Source organism: Coregonus lavaretus, assembly GCF_964263955.1.
Source record: "Coregonus lavaretus genome assembly, contig: HAP1_SCAFFOLD_2681, whole genome shotgun sequence".
In the NCBI taxonomy this organism is placed as follows: Eukaryota; Metazoa; Chordata; class Actinopteri; order Salmoniformes; family Salmonidae; genus Coregonus; species Coregonus lavaretus.
The window spans coordinates 27,892-44,325 of record NW_028164915.1 but is presented as its reverse complement, the minus strand read 5'-3'; positions in this window follow the sequence as shown (position 1 = coordinate 44,325).

Here is a 16,434-nt window from a genome sequence, read left to right as displayed (position 1 = left end):
AACATCACTCTGACTGCATAATGTTCCTATAACAGACAAACAACACTCTGACTGCATAATGTTCCTATAACAGACAAACAACACTGACTGCATAATGTTCCTATAACAGACAAACAGCACTCTGACTGCATAATGTTCCTAACAGACAAACAACACTCTGACTCTGCATAATGTTCCTATAACAGACAAACAACACTCTGACTCTGCATAATGTTCCTATAACAGACAAACAACACTCTGACTGCATAATGTTCCTATAACAGACAAACAACACTCTGACTGCATAATGTTCCTAACAGACAAACAACACTCTGACTGCATAATGTTCCTATAACAGACAAACAACACTCTGACTGCATAATGTTCCTATAACAGACAAATAACACTCTGACTGCATAATGTTCCTATAACAGACAAACAGCACTCACTGCATAATGTTCCTATAACAGACAAACAACACTCTGACTGCATAATGTTCCTAACAGACAAACAACACTCTGACTCTGCATAATGTTCCTATAACAGACAAACAGCACTCACTGCATAATGTTCCTATAACAGACAAACAGCACTCACTGCATAATGTTCCTATAACAGACAAACAGCACTCACTGCATAATGTTCCTAACAGACAAACAACACTCTGACTCTGCATAATGTTCCTATAACAGACAAACAACACTCTGACTCTGCATAATGTTCCTATAACAGACAAACAACACTCTGACTCTGCATAATGTTCCTATAACAGACAAACAACACTCTGACTGCATAATGTTCCTAACAGACAAACAACACTCTGACTCTGCATAATGTTCCTATAACAGACAAACAGCACTCACTGCATAATGTTCCTAACAGACAAACAACACTCTGACTCTGCATAATGTTCCTATAACAGACAAACAACACTCTGACTGCATAATGTTCCTATAACAGACAAACAACACTCTGACTGCATAATGTTCCTATAACAGACAAACAACACTCTGACTCTGCATAATGTTCCTATAACAGACAAACAACACTCTGACTCTGCATAATGTTCCTATAACAGACAAACAACACTCTGACTGCATAATGTTCCTAACAGACAAACAACACTCTGACTCTGCATAATGTTCCTATAACAGACAAACAGCACTCACTGCATAATGTTCCTATAACAGACAAACAGCACTCACTGCATAATGTTCCTATAACAGACAAACAGCACTCACTGCATAATGTTCCTAACAGACAAACAACACTCTGACTCTGCATAATGTTCCTATAACAGACAAACAACACTCTGACTCTGCATAATGTTCCTATAACAGACAAACAACACTCTGACTCTGCATAATGTTCCTATAACAGACAAACAACACTCTGACTGCATAATGTTCCTATAACAGACAAACAACACTCTGACTGCATAATGTTCCTTAACAGACAAACAACACTCTGACTCTGCATAATGTTCCTATAACAGACAAACAACACTCTGACTCTGCATAATGTTCCTATAACAGACAAACAACACTGACTGCATAATGTTCCTATAACAGACAAACAACACTCTGACTGCATAATGTTCCTATAACAGACAAACAACACTCTGACTGCATAATGTTCCTATAACAGACAAACAACACTGACTGCATAATGTTCCTATAACAGACAAATAACACTGACTACATAATGTTCCTATAACAGACAAACAACACTCTGACTCTGCATAATGTTCCTATAACAGACAAACAACACTGACTGCATAATTTTCCTATAACAGACAAACAACACTGACTACATAATGTTCCTATAACAGACAAACAACACTCTGACTGCATAATGTTCCTATAACAGACAAACAACACTCTGACTGCATAATGTTCCTATAACAGACAAACAACACTCTGACTGCATGATGTTCCTAACAGACAAACATCACTCTGACTGCATAATGTTCCTATAACAGACAAACAACACTGACTGCATAATGTTCCTATAACAGACAAACAACACTCTGACTCTGTATAATGTTCCTATAACAGACAAACAACACTCTGACTGCATAATGTTCCTATAACAGACAAACAACACTCTGACTGCATAATGTTCCTATAACAGACAAACAACACTCTGACTGCATAATGTTCCTATAACAGACAAACAACACTCTGACTGCATAATGTTCCTATAACAGACAAATAACACTGACTACATAATGTTCCTATAACAGACAAACAACACTCTGACTCTGCATAATGTTCCTATAACAGACAAACAACACTCTGACTGCATAATGTTCCTAACAGACAAACAACACTCTGACTGCATAATGTTCCTATAACAGACAAACAACACTCTGACTGCATGATGTTCCTAACAGACAAACATCACTCAGACTGCATAATGTTCCTATAACAGACAAACAACACTCTGACTCTGCATAATGTTCCTATAACAGACAAACAACACTCTGACTGCATAATGTTCCTATAACAGACAAACAACACTCTGACTGCATAATGTTCCTATAACAGACAAACAACACTCTGACTGCATAATGTTCCTATAACAGACAAACAACACTCTGACTCTGCATAATGTTCCTATAACAGACAAACAACACTCTGACTCTGCATAATGTTCCTATAACAGACAAACAACACTGACTGCATAATGTTCCTATAACAGACAAACAACACTCTGACTGCATAATGTTCCTATAACAGACAAACAACACTCTGACTGCATAATGTTCCTATAACAGACAAACAACACTCTGACTGCATAATGTTCCTATAACAGACAAATAACACTGACTACATAATGTTCCTATAACAGACAAACAACACTCTGACTCTGCATAATGTTCCTATAACAGACAAACAACACTCTGACTGCATAATGTTCCTAACAGACAAACAACACTCTGACTGCATAATGTTCCTATAACAGACAAACACCACTCTGACTCTGCATAATGTTCCTATAACAGACAAACAACACTCTGACTCTGCATAATGTTCCTATAACAGACAAACAACACTCTGACTGCATAATGTTCCTATAACAGACAAACAACACTGACTGCATAATTTTCCTATAACAGACAAACAACACTGACTACATAATGTTCCTATAACAGACAAACAACACTCTGACTGCATAATGTTCCTATAACAGACAAACAACACTCTGACTGCATAATGTTCCTATAACAGACAAACAACACTCTGACTCTGTATAATGTTCCTATAACAGACAAACAACACTCTGACTGCATAATGTTCCTATAACAGACAAACAACACTGACTGCATAATGTTCCTATAACAGACAAACAACACTCTGACTCTGTATAATGTTCCTATAACAGACAAACAACACTCTGACTGCATAATGTTCCTATAACAGACAAACAACACTCACTGCATAATGTTCCTATAACAGACAAACAACACTCTGACTCTGCATAATGTTCCTATAACAGACAAACAGCACTCACTGCATAATGTTCCTAACAGACAAACAACACTCTGACTCTGCATAATGTTCCTATAACAGACAAACACTCTGACTACATAATGTTCCTATAACAGACAAACAACACTCTGACTCTGCATAATGTTCCTATAACAGACAAACAACACTCACTGCATAATGTTCCTATAACAGACAAACAACACTCTGACTGCATAATGTTCCTATAACAGACAAACAACACTCTGACTCTGCATAATGTTCCTATAACAGACAAACAACACTGACTGCATAATGTTCCTATAACAGACAAACAACACTCTGACTGCATAATGTTCCTATAACAGACAAACAACACTCTGACTGCATAATGTTCCTATAACAGACAAACAACACTCTGACTGCATAATGTTCCTATAACAGACAAATAACACTGACTACATAATGTTCCTATAACAGACAAACAACACTCTGACTCTGCATAATGTTCCTATAACAGACAAACAACACTCTGACTGCATAATGTTCCTAACAGACAAACAACACTCTGACTGCATAATGTTCCTATAACAGACAAACACCACTCTGACTCTGCATAATGTTCCTATAACAGACAAACAACACTCTGACTCTGCATAATGTTCCTATAACAGACAAACAACACTCTGACTGCATAATGTTCCTATAACAGACAAACAACACTGACTGCATAATTTTCCTATAACAGACAAACAACACTGACTACATAATGTTCCTATAACAGACAAACAACACTCTGACTGCATAATGTTCCTATAACAGACAAACAACACTCTGACTGCATAATGTTCCTATAACAGACAAACAACACTCTGACTCTGTATAATGTTCCTATAACAGACAAACAACACTCTGACTGCATAATGTTCCTATAACAGACAAACAACACTGACTGCATAATGTTCCTATAACAGACAAACAACACTCTGACTCTGTATAATGTTCCTATAACAGACAAACAACACTCTGACTGCATAATGTTCCTATAACAGACAAACAACACTCACTGCATAATGTTCCTATAACAGACAAACAACACTCTGACTCTGCATAATGTTCCTATAACAGACAAACAGCACTCACTGCATAATGTTCCTAACAGACAAACAACACTCTGACTCTGCATAATGTTCCTATAACAGACAAACACTCTGACTACATAATGTTCCTATAACAGACAAACAACACTCTGACTCTGCATAATGTTCCTATAACAGACAAACAACACTCACTGCATAATGTTCCTATAACAGACAAACAACACTCTGACTGCATAATGTTCCTATAACAGACAAACACTCTGACTACATAATGTTCCTATAACAGACAAACAACACTCTGACTCTGCATAATGTTCCTATAACAGACAAACAACACTCACTGCATAATGTTCCTATAACAGACAAACAACACTCTGACTGCATAATGTTCCTATAACAGACAAACACTCTGACTACATAATGTTCCTATAACAGAAAAACAACACTCTGACTGCATAATGTTCCTAACAGACAAACAACACTCTGACTCTGCATAATATTCCTATAACAGACAAACAGCACTCACTGCATAATGTTCCTATAACAGACAAACACTCTGACTGCATAATGTTCCTATAACAGACAAACAACACTCTGACTGCATAATGTTCCTATAACAGACAAACAACACTCTGACTCTGCATAATGTTCCTATAACAGACAAACAGCACTCACTGCATAATGTTCCTATAACAGACAAACAACACTCTGACTCTGCATAATGTTCCTATAACAGACAAACAACACTCTGACTCTGCATAATGTTCCTATAACAGACAAACAACACTCTGACTGCATAATGTTCCTATAACAGACAAACACTCTGACTACATAATGTTCCTATAACAGACAAACAACACTCTGACTGCATAATGTTCCTATAACAGACAAACAACACTCTGACTCTGCATAATGTTCCTATAACAGACAAACAACACTCTGACTGCATAATGTTCCTATAACAGACAAACAACACTCTGACTGCATAATGTTCCTATAACAGACAAACAACACTCTGACTCTGCATAATATTCCTATAACAGACAAACAACACTCTGACTGCATAATGTTCCTATAACAGACAAACAACACTCTGACTGCATAATGTTCCTATAACAGACAAACAACACTCTGACTCTGCATAATGTTCCTATAACAGACAAACAACACTCACTGCATAATGTTCCTATAACAGACAAACAACACTCTGACTCTGCATAATGTTCCTATAACAGACAAACAACACTCTGACTCTGCATAATGTTCCTATAACAGACAAACAACACTCTGACTGCATAATGTTCCTATAACAGACAAACACTCTGACTACATAATGTTCCTATAACAGACAAACAACACTCTGACTCTGCATAATGTTCCTATAACAGACAAACAACACTCACTGCATAATGTTCCTATAACAGACAAACAACACTCTGACTGCATAATGTTCCTATAACAGACAAACACTCTGACTACATAATGTTCCTATAACAGAAAAACAACACTCTGACTGCATAATGTTCCTAACAGACAAACAACACTCTGACTCTGCATAATATTCCTATAACAGACAAACAGCACTCACTGCATAATGTTCCTATAACAGACAAACACTCTGACTGCATAATGTTCCTATAACAGACAAACAACACTCTGACTGCATAATGTTCCTATAACAGACAAACAACACTCTGACTCTGCATAATGTTCCTATAACAGACAAACAGCACTCACTGCATAATGTTCCTATAACAGACAAACAACACTCTGACTCTGCATAATGTTCCTATAACAGACAAACAACACTCTGACTCTGCATAATGTTCCTATAACAGACAAACAACACTCTGACTGCATAATGTTCCTATAACAGACAAACACTCTGACTACATAATGTTCCTATAACAGACAAACAACACTCTGACTGCATAATGTTCCTATAACAGACAAACAACACTCTGACTCTGCATAATGTTCCTATAACAGACAAACAACACTCTGACTGCATAATGTTCCTATAACAGACAAACAACACTCTGACTGCATAATGTTCCTATAACAGACAAACAACACTCTGACTCTGCATAATATTCCTATAACAGACAAACAACACTCTGACTGCATAATGTTCCTATAACAGACAAACAACACTCTGACTGCATAATGTTCCTATAACAGACAAACAACACTCTGACTGCATAATGTTCCTATAACAGACAAACAACACTCTGACTGCATGATGTTCCTAACAGACAAACATCACTCTGACTCTGCATAATGTTCCTATAACAGACAAACAACACTCACTGCATAATGTTCCTATAACAGACAAACAACACTCTGACTGCATAATGTTCCTATAACAGACAAACACCACTCTGACTCTGCATAATGTTCCTATAACAGACAAACAACACTCTGACTCTGCATAATGTTCCTATAACAGACAAACAACACTCTGACTGCATAATGTTCCTATAACAGACAAACAACACTGACTGCATAATTTTCCTATAACAGACAAACAACACTGACTGCATAATGTTCCTAACAGACAAACAACACTCTGACTGCATAATGTTCCTATAACAGACAAACAACACTCTGACTGCATAATGTTCCTATAACAGACAAACAACACTCTGACTCTGCATAATGTTCCTAACAGACAAACAACACTCTGACTCTGCATAATGTTCCTATAACAGACAAACAACACTCTGACTGCATAATGTTCCTATAACAGACAAACACTCTGACTACATAATGTTCCTATAACAGACAAACAACACTCTGACTCTGCATAATGTTCCTATAACAGACAAACAACACTCACTGCATAATGTTCCTATAACAGACAAACACTCTGACTGCATAATGTTCCTATAACAGACAAACACTCTGACTACATAATGTTCCTATAACAGAAAAACAACACTCTGACTGCATAATGTTCCTAACAGACAAACAACACTCTGACTCTGCATAATATTCCTATAACAGACAAACAGCACTCACTGCATAATGTTCCTATAACAGACAAACACTCTGACTGCATAATGTTCCTATAACAGACAAACAACACTCTGACTGCATAATGTTCCTATAACAGACAAACAACACTCTGACTCTGCATAATGTTCCTATAACAGACAAACAGCACTCACTGCATAATGTTCCTATAACAGACAAACAACACTCTGACTCTGCATAATGTTCCTATAACAGACAAACAACACTCTGACTGCATAATGTTCCTATAACAGACAAACACTCTGACTACATAATGTTCCTATAACAGACAAACAACACTCTGACTGCATAATGTTCCTATAACAGACAAACAACACTCTGACTCTGCATAATGTTCCTATAACAGACAAACAACACTCTGACTGCATAATGTTCCTATAACAGACAAACAACACTCTGACTGCATAATGTTCCTATAACAGACAAACAACACTCTGACTCTGCATAATGTTCCTATAACAGACAAACAGCACTCACTGCATAATGTTCCTATAACAGACAAACAACACTCTGACTCTGCATAATGTTCCTATAACAGACAAACAACACTCTGACTGCATAATGTTCCTATAACAGACAAACACTCTGACTACATAATGTTCCTATAACAGACAAACAACACTCTGACTGCATAATGTTCCTATAACAGACAAACAACACTCTGACTCTGCATAATGTTCCTATAACAGACAAACAACACTCTGACTGCATAATGTTCCTATAACAGACAAACAACACTCTGACTGCATAATGTTCCTATAACAGACAAACAACACTCTGACTCTGCATAATATTCCTATAACAGACAAACAACACTCTGACTGCATAATGTTCCTATAACAGACAAACAACACTCTGACTGCATAATGTTCCTATAACAGACAAACAACACTCTGACTGCATAATGTTCCTATAACAGACAAACAACACTCTGACTGCATAATGTTCCTATAACAGACAAACACTCTATTTTTTACAATTTTAATTGAAAACAATCAGAATTAGGTACTTAATTGTTACCCAGAAATGATTTGATATTGAGATAAAACAGCTACATTGGACCTTTTAATCCCTGCTTCTGACATCTCACCCTAAACAACAGATAGGGGGTTGGGTTAGTGGTAAATGTCTCTAACCACTACATCACCATAGATAGAAGATAAATGTCTCTGTAATGATCAGGTTAGTCCAGAGGAGGCAGCAGAGTCAACACGAACTGACAGGAAATAAACTACATGAGGATGGACGCACACACAATTAGAGCACCACTGAGCTAAACGCAAGGCCTTAGTACGGGGGGAGCTAAATCCAATCTTTCAGGTCTCAGACAAGGTTGTTGATCAGGTGAGTGCAGACCAGCTAGAGGTCTAATGTTTTCCTGCGTGGCGTTAAGGTGGGTTGCAGACAGGGTCTAAATAAGTCATCTGTCTGATAGCCTGCAGGCTGGAAAATATAGGATCTTCTCTTATTATCACACCAGCTGATGGCTGCCACTTGAAAACAGTACTGTAGGCAGGCTCTAAATAAACCATACACACGCTTCCATAGATTTAACAGTGGCTCAAACAGTATTTAGAAATATTGCAGTCTACTACTAACTTATACACAGGTAAAGTAAATATATATGCTGATAAAATGGTGGTGTTGATACTTTACAAAATACAAGCGTAACAGTTACTAACAAACTGTAAACCGAGTTGAGCTAAAGCCTAGGCATTAGTTTTGGGGAGCTAACTCAAATCTTCAGGTCTCAGCCAAGGGTTATTGATCGACATCTAATGAGGCGGCAGGTGGCTTAGTGGTTAAGAGCGTAGTGCCAGTAACCGAAAGGTCGCTGGTTCTAATCCCTGAGCTGACTAGTGGAAAAATCTGTCGATGTGCCCTTGAGCAAGGCACTTAACCCTAATTGCTCCTTCTAAGTCGCTCTGGATAAGAGCATCTGCTAAATGACTAAAATGTAATGTAAATGATGTTCCTGCTGTGAGACAGGCAGACAGACAGACAGACAGACAGACAGACAGGCAGGCAGACAGACAGACAGGCAGGCAGGGCCTACAGGACTACACTACAGCCTGGACAGATATAAAAGAGTGTCACTGCTCATATTAGCTGTTGGCTACCACTATAAAACAGTATTATAAGTAAACCCTTTTATAGGTCAACCACAAACGTATTTATATCTGTGTTGTTGTTGTTTTTAATCGCACTGCTTTGCTTTATCTTGGCCAGGTCGCAGTTGTAAATGAGAACTTGTTCTCAACTGGCTTACCTGGTTAAATAAAGGTTAAATTTTAAATTTTTAAAATAATTTATATTATACATAAGTGTTTGTTCTTGACCTACATATAAACATATAGCCTATACCAGCATTTCCCAAACTCAGTGTTTTGGTTTTTACACTAGCACTACACAGTTTATTCAAATAATCAAAGCTTGACGATTAGTTGATTATTTAAATCAGTTGTGTAGTGTTGGGCAAAAACCAAAACGTGCACTCCCATTGGGGTCCCGAGGACCGAGTTTGGGAAACCCTGACCTCTACTGTTAGACCAGTGTGTAGTAGGCCTTTGTGCTTCCAAATTCAACAGGTGCTGAAAGTAAACTGTTGTTTATAACACTGCAGTCAACTAAATGGCACATACACTAAAACATTATACTGATATAGTAGTGTGGAGTTTACTAAAACATTATACTGATATAGTTGTGTGGAGTTTACTAAAACATTATACTGATATAGTAGTGTGGAGTTTACTAAAACATTATACTGATATAGTTGTGTGGAGTTTACTAAAACATTATACTGATATAGTTGTGTGGAGTTTACTAAAACATTATACTGATATAGTTGTGTGGAGTTTACTAAAACATTATACTGATATAGTTGTGTGGAGTTTACTAAAACATTATACTGATATAGTTGTGTGGAGTTTACTAAAACATTATACTGATATAGTTGTGTGGAGTTTACTAAAACATTATACTGATATAGTAGTGTGGAGTTTACTAAAACATTATACTGATATAGTTGTGTGGAGTTTACTAAAACATTATACTGATATAGTTGTGTGGAGTTTACTAAAACATTATACTGATATAGTAGTGTGGAGTTTACTAAAACATTATACTGATATAGTAGTGTGGAGTTTACTAAAACATTATACTGATATAGTTGTGTGGAGTTTACTAAAACATTATACTGATATAGTTGTGGGGAGTTTACTAAAACATTATACTGATATAGTAGTGTGGAGTTTACTAAAACATTATACTGATATAGTAGTGTGGAGTTTACTAAAACATTATACTGATATAGTAGTGTGGAGTTTACTAAAACATTATACTGATATAGTAGTGTGGAGTTTACTAAAACATTATACTGATATAGTTGTGTGGAGTTTACTAAAACATTATACTGATATAGTTGTGTGGAGTTTACTAAAACATTATACTGATATAGTTGTGTGGAGTTTACTAAAACATTATACTGATATAGTAGTGTGGAGTTTACTAAAACATTATACTGATATAGTAGTGTGGAGTTTACTAAAACATTATACTGATATAGTAGTGTGGAGTTTACTAAAACATTATACTGATATAGTAGTGTGGAGTTTACTAAAACATTATACTGATATAGTTGTGTGGAGTTTACTAAAACATTATACTGATATAGTTGTGTGGAGTTTACTAAAACATTATACTGATATAGTAGTGTGGAGTTTACTAAAACATTATACTGATATAGTTGTGTGGAGTTTACTAAAACATTATACTGATATAGTTGTGTGGAGTTTACTAAAACATTATACTGATATAGTTGTGTGGAGTTTACTAAAACATTATACTGATATAGTTGTGTGGAGTTTACTAAAACATTATACTGATATAGTAGTGTGGAGTTTACTAAAACATTATACTGATATAGTAGTGTGGAGTTTACTAAAACATTATACTGATATAGTTGTGTGGAGTTTACTAAAACATTATACTGATATAGTAGTGTGGAGTTTACTAAAACATTATACTGATATAGTTGTGTGGAGTTTACTAAAACATTATACTGATATAGTTGTGTGGAGTTTACTAAAACATTATACTGATATAGTTGTGTGGAGTTTACTAAAACATTATACTGGTATAGTAGTGTGGAGTTTACTAAAACATTATACTGATATAGTAGTGTGGAGTTTACTAAAACATTATACTGATATAGTAGTGTGGAGTTTACTAAAACATTATACTGATATAGTTGTGTGGAGTTTACTAAAACATTATACTGATATAGTAGTGTGGAGTTTACTAAAACATTATACTGATATAGTTGTGTGGAGTTTACTAAAACATTATACTGATATAGTTGTGTGGAGTTTACTAAAACATTATACTGATATAGTAGTGTGGAGTTTACTAAAACATTATACTGATAAAGTAGTGTGGAGTTTACTAAAACATTATACTGATCAAGTTGTGTGGAGTTTACTAAAACATTATACTGATATAGTAGTGTGGAGTTTACTAAAACATTATACTGATATAGTTGTGTGGAGTTTACTAAAACATTATACTGATATAGTTGTGTGGAGTTTACTAAAACATTATACTGATAAAGTAGTGTGGAGTTTTAAAATACAACGTCCTAGCTAGCTGCTAGCTAGCTACTTCCAAACAATAACACACAGCCATATGATCCAGCATCAAGTGTAATGCCTACCCCATAACGTTACAACACAATGCGCCGCTCTCCCTCTGTATCTCCTGTCACAGTCCCTCCATCTTCTCTCCTCCTCAGCTCAGGTTATTCCAAAACAGAATCTCTCCATCCATTCCTCTCTCATCTTTAAAACTCCCGCTTACTAACTCTCACACCTGTTGATATAACCACTATCACTAGTAAACTCCCTCTCTCGCTTTCTTCCTAGTCTCTACCTCTTCGCCGTGTCGTACAGGCGGAATGGATGCGTTTGCATTTTTTATGTCGTTATTATGCCGGTGTTGTGTTGGCTGGTGAATGGAGCAGCCGCTAACCGCTCTACTCGGGAGGCGGAATGGATGCGTTATTCTGCCGGGTGTTGTGTTGGCTGGTGAATGGAGCAGCCGCTAACCGCTCTACTCGAGAGGCGGAAAGCAGGGCGACCGTTGGTAAAGGCGCCAACAGCAGGTCCACGAGGAGGACAGGTGAGTCGCGTGGGCGAGGTCAAAGTTGAAGGGTTGAGGGGGGGGGGGGTCAAGGAGCGCGGGCGTTGCCGTGGCGACTCACAACTAATTCATTATTTTGATTATTTTATTAATTCATCCACTACTGGAGAGAAAAGAGGGAAGAGGATGTAGGTATTTCACTGAGTTTCATTCACAGGTGCAACCATATAATTAGTCATTAGAATACTAGAATGGACATGAACCTTCTTATGATTATCCAAAGGTCAGCCAGTGCTGTGATAAGATATTGTGTAAAATAATGAATATATCTGCACTGTATGTGTGTTAGCTAGCTATCCAGACAGTTTTAGAGGAATGATTCCATACATTTTTCTAATTAAATGCCAATTTGCCAAAAAATGTCATTCAAACAATGCCATCAGTCCACAGCCATACCCTGGCTCAAATCTGTTGATGATAGGATTTAGACAAGTTGTAAATGAAACACATACTGATATTGTATCATACAATAGCACTCAGCTTTCCAAGAGAACCAAATCTGAGACATGTACGGCCTGTTTATATATATTCTAGAGGCTATTTATATAGAAAATATGTATAAAACCCATATAAACAGTATTTATAATTATATGACTATATTTTAGGTTGACTATAATTCCATTACACAATTTCTGATACATCACATGCCTTACATTTATTTTCCTGCATAAATAAAAGCACCTATGCCTCTACTGCCATTCATTCCAATTAGACTGGTTTTGGATTTCTCCCTGACCAAGATGGCTGCCATGTTCGCCCGATTTGGAACTTTGAGGGTTTATGACATAGCCCCTCTAGTAATTTAATAGGATCTCTATGGGTGCAACGTTTAATCTTTATTTAAACAGGGAGTCCCATTGAGAAGAAAGTCTCTTTTGCAAGGGACCCCTCCAAACATCAGTCACATTCTGTGCTGTAGAGTTTATTCGAGGGGTATCATATTTCCAGGTCCCCTGCCAGATTATTAAACCCAGAGAGGAAAAGGTGAAGCAAGAGGTATAACTGGGCCCAAAATCAGTCTTATCCAGCATTTTTTTTATTTTTTTATTTCACCTTTATTTAACCAGGTAAGGCAGTTGAGAACAAGTTCTCATTTACAACTGCGACCTGGCCAAGATAAAGCAAAGCAGTTCAATAAAAACAACAACACAGAGTTACATGTGGCGTTTTTTCGCCTATTTCTAAAATGTTTCTTCTTAAAATGTGACTTTAAACCTAACCTAAACCATACTGCTAACCTTATGCCTAACCCTAAATTTAAAAAAAAGCAACGTTTTGTTTTCATGAATTTTTAACGATATTTTGACTTTGTGGCTGTGGTAACTATTGGAATAAAGGAATTTTTATTGTTAGAGCGGCACCTACAGTTTCTGGTCAATATAATTAAGCAATAAGGCATGAGGGGGTGTGTTATATGGCTCAATATACCACGGCCCAAGGCTGTTCTTAAGCGCGACGCAACTCGGAGTGCCCTTAGCCGTGGTATATTGGCCATATAGGTGCCGTATTGCTATTATAAACTGTCTACCAACATAATTAGAACAGTAAAAAATAAAATGTGTCATACCTTTCAGCCAATCAGCATTCAGGGCTCGAACCACCCAGTTTATAATGGATAATATGCGTTAGAACCAATGATGTAAATTTAAATAAACCCTGGATTGCAGATGCTATGCATTGGCCATTGAGAGGCTTTGAAGCCACCGGTCCCATCAGTCATCTAGTGTATATATACACCATATTGAACCATATTGAAGGTCTGATACACTGAGCCATTTATGCGCTACAGTATTTAGACTAGAGTCTGAAGTCTGTTATAGCTCCTGAAACTGAGCCATATTGAACATAATGCTGAACATTACCAACTAGCTCAGAAAGTCTAGACATTTTTAAGGAAAGACCTTAAGACACCTTTATAGCTGTGTAATGCATTAGGCCTCTCAGGTTTTAACATTTTAACGTCTCATTTAAGAAAATGTAGTTTTTAGCTTTCTCACCTTACATTTGTTTAATCACTTTGAAACGCACGCCCAGTACGAAATATGCTCTAGAGAGTGTGATTTGACGCTCCAAATAGAGAAACGTGTTCCATGACTTACCTACGGGCTGGAAACGACCTCTTCAACCGTCTGAGCCAGCTCCTTCTGCTGCACTGTGAACCCTCCTCACTTCCGACAGTTTAACATTACATTTCCCTGACACACACACACACACTATAGGAGAGTTTAGCTGTTAATGTTTAACTAGTCCGAGGTGAAGATTACCAAAGATAATCAAATCTGTCCCTGACAAGCGTGTTAAATGTGATGGACCACACACCCAGAGCTTTCTATCACAAAAAAGGGGCTCCTCGTACCTTCCAGTAGCCCAATCTAGCCCTCCCTCATTTACATTTTAGTCAGTTAGCAGACGCTCTTATCCAGAGCCACTTACAGTTGTGAGTGCATACATTATTTTATTTTTTCATACTGGCCCCCCCGTGGGAATTGAACCCACAACCCTGGCGTTGCAAACGCCATGCTCTACCAACTGAGCTACATCCCCTGCCGGCCATTCCCTCCCCTACCCTGGGCCAATTGTGCGCCGGCCCATGGGGTCTCCAGGTCGCCGGCCGGCCTACGACAGAGCCTGGATTCGAACCAGGATCTCTAGTGGCACAGCTAGCACTGCGATGCAGTGCCTTAGACCACTGTCCACCACCCAAAGGACATCCAGCCAAGGAGGGAGAGGGAAAAAGGGGCTCCTCGTAACCTTTCAGTAGCCCACTCTAGCCCTCTCTCCTCTGCCACTGGTTTGAATAGGAGTAGGGTGAAGTTGGGGCTCATCGTTCCTTTCAGTAGCCCACTCTAGCCCTCTCTCCTCTGCCACTGGTTTGAATAGGAGTAGGGTGAAGTTGGGGCTCATCGTTCCTTTCAGTAGCCCACTCTAGCCCTCTCTCCTCTGCCACTGGTTTGAATAGGAGTAGGGTGAAGTTGGGGCCCCTCGTACCTTTCAGTAGCCCACTCTAGCCCTCTCTCCTCTGCCACTGGTTTGAATAGGAGTAGGGTGAAGTTGGGGCTCATCGTTCCTTTCAGTAGCCCACTCTAGCCCTCTCTCCTCTGCCACTGGTTTGAATAGGAGTAGGGTGAAGTTGGGGCTCATCGTTCCTTTCAGTAGCCCATTCTAGCCCTCTCTCCTCTGCCACTGGTTTGAATAGGAGTAGGGTGAAGTTGGGGCTCATCGTTCCTTTCAGTAGCCCATTCTAGCCCTCTCTCCTCTGCCACTGGTTTGAATAGGAGTAGGGTGAAGTTGGGGCTCATCGTTCCTTTCAGTAGCCCACTCTAGCCCTCTCTCCTCTGCCACTGGTTTGAATAGGAGTAAGGTGAAGTTGCCCTGAGATGCTGATCTTGGCCAGTTTGGCATGTTCAGGATATGGGGCGAGGGGAAGCTGATCCTAGACATGTACCTAACAGGGCTGGGGTCAATTCCAATTGAAAGGCAGTCAATTCAGGAAGTGATTTTAATTAAACATTTCAAAAATGAAAAAACTTGAAATGAAATCGTTTCTACTGCTCAGTTTGAGGTCATTGAAAATATATAGTTATTTCAAATTGTAATTTAAGTTTACTTCCTGAATTGTCTGCCTTCAATTTGAATTGACCCCAGCCCTTGTA